At 43.9% G+C, this 6,000-nt stretch overlaps 1 protein-coding gene across 1 annotated transcript in view; it reads right to left on the bottom strand.

Moving 5' to 3' along the window:
• The window catches only part of SMARCA2 (SWI/SNF related, matrix associated, actin dependent regulator of chromatin, subfamily a, member 2), a 181,596-nt gene extending 176,347 nt beyond the window's left edge, over positions 1 to 5,249 (bottom strand). The window contains exon 1 of the mRNA XM_065406865.1: positions 5,104 to 5,249. The gene's annotated coding sequence lies outside the window, so the exon portion shown is untranslated. The remainder of the gene's footprint in view (positions 1 to 5,103) is intronic.
• Positions 5,250 to 6,000: the final 751 nt, after the last annotated feature.

The raw sequence follows: 6,000 nt of genomic DNA on the forward strand, positions 1-6,000 counted from the left end.
GAATGAACCACATTTACAAATAATTCCAATGTATTATGCATCTGTTAAATTCTTACAAAATACCACAGCATTAGACAACATCTATTAGAACACTAATACTGTTGTTTAATCACAAGTGAGCAATTCTGTGAAAAAAGGGTACATAGAACATTAGAAACCAGTAAAGGTGAAGGACCTTTACATCAACTCATGTAAACAAGTGCACTTCCATTTATATCAATGGTACTAGACACATTTACACCAGCTGAGGATCTGGCTTCACATATTTAAGGAATTCATGACAAAGATCATTTTTGGAAGGCAACTTGCAGCAGTACAAACTAGAGGAGTTAGAAATAAGTCCACTGAACTGCCTATCCTGGTAATAACTAAGATCAAGTCCTCTCCCCAACAAGTCTGCCTGTGAAGTGAGTAGCACTCTTCAGTGCTACACATGTGGATTTTACTCTGCTTAGGGGGACTGAAGACTGACTCAAGGCTTTTCTGATTGGTTAGGGATTAAATTACTACACTGTGACCTTTTCTACAGGCATTAATCACAGTTATTGAATGTCCTCTTCATGTCAGATTCTGAAGAACACAAGCCCATCCATTAGGGTGTGGGAGAGGGAAAACAAATCATTGTATTATTTAGGGGCACAGATTGACCTTGTCTTCACAAGGGGAAAAAAAGGTGTGTTCTTAACCCAAGTTAGCTAACTCAAGGTAAAATCCTAGTGAAGACAAGTTTTGTAGTTTTCACATGAATATCTAACTTACACACCTTGAGCTACCTAAATCAGGTTAAGAACACAACTTCTTTCCTAGTGAAGACACAAGCTGTATGAGGTGATGTGTACTCCCCCAAATCTATTTCTAACATTATAGTTAGATACCCCACCCTTTGAAAATCTGGTTTTGCAATAGCCCCTTCTACCCTACAAGGATAAAAAAAGAAAGAAGATGGAGGGGGAAGAGAGAGACTTTTGAATGGGAAGAGGGGACTTTAAATGTGTCAGACAAAAAAAATTCCATTCACATCCCCAATTTCATTGTCATCTCATGTTTGTAAACTACCCAACGTGTGTGTTAAAATGAGGACTTGCTCCTTCAATGTTCCATTCTCTATTTTATCTTGCTAATGAGTCATAAACTTCTGCCTGCCACCATTTTCATGACAAGTGATCTTTATGTCACAATCCTGTGTTTCTTACTTCAGTGGGGGAATCAATCAGAAAGAAGAAATTGCGCTGAGGTGGGTGGAGGTCTAGGAGGCTTTCTTTACATGCAATCATCATCAATAGCAGCAAAAAATACACAAAGAAGTGTTTTAATAATTTGTGGAAGGCGTTCTCATTTGCTCCCCTGTGACAATTCCCCTTTAAAAAGGGATCACATCAATATTTTATTAATCAGGACCATAATGTGAGAAAGAGTCCAGACATATTTTTTTTTAAGTTATTACTGTGCACCTTCTGATCTTAACTTCAAACAAAAACTGAAAATAAGATATTTGCAGATGTTAATTTTAGTTACACTTCTGTCAAGAATATATTAAATAGAATTCCAACATTCACAATATAAAAGTGCTAGGTGGGTCACTTTTTTCTTGTCAATCTCAAGCTTAGGTATTGGTCAAAGCACTTTTCAGACTTGACGAGAAATGCTCACAGACCACTTTAGAAATGAATAAAAGAAAAAGATCTAAGACTGCTTTGAACACATTCTTATGGTGCATATTTTCTATGAAACACCACAGTAATGCCAGTCCTGAAGCTGAGACATAACTCATAAGAGAGATACTGTATTTAACAAAGCATTACCTTCACCTCTGTCAAGTCCACATGTGTTACACGATATGACTAACTTTGAATTTATTTAAAAATGCTCATTACTGGTATGATCTTTTTGCCTCATACTGCTGATGTGTTACATATGGGCATAAAACCAGTCTCTAATCCTGTCCTTTTGGTACATCATTTTTTTTCTTTGATTAACAAAAGGACTCAAAGAAAAAAAGTCAATGAGAATAATAGGGCAATTAGGTTCCCAAAGAGAAAGTGTGCCTTGATTTGCATAACAATACACTAACTCACACAGCAAAAGCTGCCCCACCTCCTAACATGTAATTGGTATATACTACTAAAGGAATGGAATTCTGGCTTAATATTCATTGTCCTACTCCAGACCTCCGGGGTTAGTGGCTGGAACTAAAGGATACTAAAGTAAAGGATTTTTTGATTTTTTTTTTTTTAAAATGCAAAGAGAAGAACAATGCTGTACGTGATATACCTGGAATATGCCTTTTTAAGAAAAGAAAAAATAACCTCCGTATTTAGTTTGCTATAATTTTCAAACCTTTGTATCTCTTTATGCAAATTACTAACCAGTTATCTAAAATCTTTATCAAAATAATTATAAGAGAATGGAACCCTCTCAAACGTTTGCAAATTGAGATAAATAAAAATGAAGGGTAAAACTGCAAGCACAAAGGAAAACCAGCTCAAATACACTCTATATAACCACTAAGATTTAATCAAAATAAGCATTTAATAATATAGTGGCATTGATTTTTTTCAACCTAGTTGTTTATTGTAGTAAAAACCTAATTCACCAACATCTCTTTGCTGTTCTTTAGTATTTGTTGTTACACTATCATTCTGTTTGGAAAAACAAAAAACAACAATATTATAAATTTCCTCTCCTGTTAGCTAAGTAAAAGCTTTCAAGAGTTAATCTAACGTGGAGCGTGGGGGAAGAAGCACCAAGCATTATACACACATACAAACTTCTGATTAAAAATATGAAAAGGAATCCAAACTGAACTGTCCCCAACCCTAGAGCTTGAGATAGTTGGAGAACAGAAGTTTTCTCACCCGGGTTTTCTTCATTAAATCGTAAGCTTTTGCCTTTAAAACCCCACAGTGAATCTTCCGGGAGTTTTGCATAGGCCTCAAGTTTCTATCTAGCAACACACCCTGGTGCTTCAAGCCACACACACAGAAAAGACACTGGCACTAGCAAGCACATTTAGTAGAGCCATATTTTCCCTCCTCCCTTTCTGGAAAGTTTTAGACCCGATCGACAAGACCTAAAAATCCATTTTGCAGGAGCCAGCCCCATTTCCTTCTTTTACTTTACAGAGCAATGGCTGCAGTCAGAGCTTTCCCCTGCTGGGTTAAGAGACCTTTACCTTAATGAAGTGGCACCAAACAACAGATCTAGGCACGCACAAGGGGGTTTAGAAGCCAGATGCACAGACTGAGAGCATGTTTCATGGCAAAGCTAGGCCTGTCTCTCCCCTTCTTCCCTCCGTCATCATGTCATGCTGATCAAACATGTCTGTGTGTGAGAGAGCGAGCGAGAGTCTGTATTTGGCGGCTGTGACTTCCTGATTCTCTGCTGCTGATCACACACACAGGGAAAAAAAATCCCCAACCACCACTAAACCTCGCCTCTTCCTCTCTCCAAGCAGACACAGAGAAGCTAGCTCAAAGCTGCCCTCCTTCTTCTCCCCCAGACTCACTCAAATGCACAGCGACCAGCAACAAACTGCAACATTTGCTGCAAGCCCCCCTCTTCTCCTCCCCTTCACTTAATCATCAACAGAAAACTTTTTTTTTGGTAACCAAAAAAAAAATTCCCCCTCCCATGGTGTGGCGATGAGGCTCCCGTCTCCCTACACAATACAAATCTACGCGAACATGAATGTGTATACACAACCAACCCCCCCCCCCAACACCCCCCAAAAATGACTGACAGATTTTTCTGTGCATACCGGAAATAAAATGCTTTTTGCTTTGAAGGTGATTATAAAAATTGGAAGCGCATGTTATTCCACTCTCTGCTTCCTAGGCTGCTGCAAAAGGGGGGGGGGCTGCAGGAGAAGGGGGGAGAGAGAAGCTATTTTAGGAAGTGAATCGCGACACCTTTCAGCAGAAGAGGAGAGACGGACTAAAGCGTTGATGTTTTGTTTTTAATTGCATAGAGACCCTGTGACTAAACTGTAAGGCAACAGGACCTGCAGCCCCGGCTCGTGAAGTCCCGGCCCCCACCTTCTTTTTCTCTCTTCTACCCGCCCTCCCGGGTGTGTGTGTGGGTAATGTTTGTGACAGTCAGACAGGGAGATTATCCGGATCATGGCCTCCTTGGCTTTGCTGGTTAACGCTGCTACTCTAACAAGCACACCCCCCCCCATACCTCCCATCTTTTTCCTCCTCCACCCCCCCTTCCTCAGCCACGTCTATTTAAATATTTGCATTAGAAGAAAAGGACCCCCCCACCCAGGCAACAAAGCCCCTGCAAAACACCTACAAACTGCAACGCTTGCCCTCCCCTTCCCCAGGGCAGGACACAGTGAACTTCAACATGCACCACTCAGCAGCAGCCAGGCTGCTGCCGCCCTCGCCACATGCACCAAATCTAACCCTCCGGCCGCTGCCGGATCGGGGGGGGGGAGGGGGGGTGTTGTGTGTGTGTGTAATCTCCCTTCCCCCACCCCCTCTTTATAGCCACCAAAACATAGCCAGAGCAGTCAATGGGGAGTGGAAGAGGCGACCAGCCTAGCCTACCGGCCCCATCGCAGCCACTGAGCTGCTCCTGGAGGGGCTGTTGCTTCTTGGGATCTATTTCTGTCTCTGCTGCTGCTTGCCCGGAGCCGTTTTAAACGCTCGCTTCAGCAGCACCCCCAAAGGTTGCGAGAGCAGCTGATTACTGTTATTTATTGCTGGCTCGGTTCGCCAGTCGCCTCCTCTAAAATGCATAGATTGCAAGCAACGTCCCCTGTCCCCTCCTCTGCCAGGCTCCCTCTCGGTGCAGCTGACTCCGAAGTCAGGAGCCGGGCTTAGGGAAGGTTTTAATTATTATTTCCGAATTATTTTGATCCAAAACTTTCTTCGCTCCTCTGGGGAAGGGGGGGGGGGGTCGTGACTGGTCCCTGGGGCCAGTAGCGATTATATTTTTTTAAACGAGGGAGGGAAGGTGGCTAGGTGCGTGCGTGTCATCAAATAACACATTCTTTCCCAAGGAGCCTGACTAATGGTGCAGGTTCAGAGTGCGTTGGCAGGAGGCGGCGGGAGTGCAGGGGAGAAATGGGGTCAGAGAGGAGTTATAAGTTATATTTACCTTGCTCCAGAAGCGTGGCGTGCGGGAGGTCTCCCCTCTCCCTCTCTGAGTCACCCAGAGTACAGCACCAGAGAGAGAGGGACTAGATTATGAATATGACTTCATTGATGACAGCCATTCCCTCCTCTTCCTAAACTCCTGCCCCTGACTCCTCCCCCTGCTTCCCCCAGCCCTGCACCACCGCTCAGGAAGCGGCTCTGCTACTGGCTCCGCTCGGAGCGAGCTCCCGCCTCGTCTGCAGAAAGGCCGATCGCATTGGTGGCTGGGGCCTGTCACTCAGCCTGCTGCCAGAGGAGGAGGAGATGTACAAGAATGTGGGGGGAGAGAGAAAGTGATGCGTGTGTGTGTCTATAAATGTGCATGCTACAGCCCCCCTCTGTTTGTGCATGTCTCAATGGGTGTGCAGGGGCAGGCTGAGTTTCTTGCACCCTTCCCCTTCGCTTGTTCTGTTGGCATGTGTTTGGGTTGGCGCAGAAAAGACTGACGGGCCCCAGTGTGAGAGACAGGGACTGTGTAGTAGCAATCGTGATGATAGTAGTTTGGGGGTAGGTGAAGAAGGTGCTGGAATTTAACTGTGCCTGTGCCTGCCAGTGCACGCCTGCAGAGAGCGAGGGGGAGGTGAGGGTTGGGAGGAGAGATCTGAAGGCTATTTGTAGTACCTGGTGTGTGTTTGTTTGTTTGTTTTTAAAGGGCACCGCCAGGCATTGTCATGCATGCTGAAACTTTTTATTCCCTTCCTAATCTGTGATCATAGACCCTCCTTTTGTGAAAAGAGGAAGGCTGCAGAGAACATTCCAGCTAAATCTGTCTGTCAATCAGTTGGGCTTTCAACTTCCAAATGCTTGTTAATGAAGATGTAGCACCAGCCGTGATATACTATTCTTTACTAAATATTCC

Source organism: Emys orbicularis, chromosome 6, assembly GCF_028017835.1.
Source record: "Emys orbicularis isolate rEmyOrb1 chromosome 6, rEmyOrb1.hap1, whole genome shotgun sequence".
Lineage (NCBI taxonomy): Eukaryota > Metazoa > Chordata > Testudines > Emydidae > Emys > Emys orbicularis.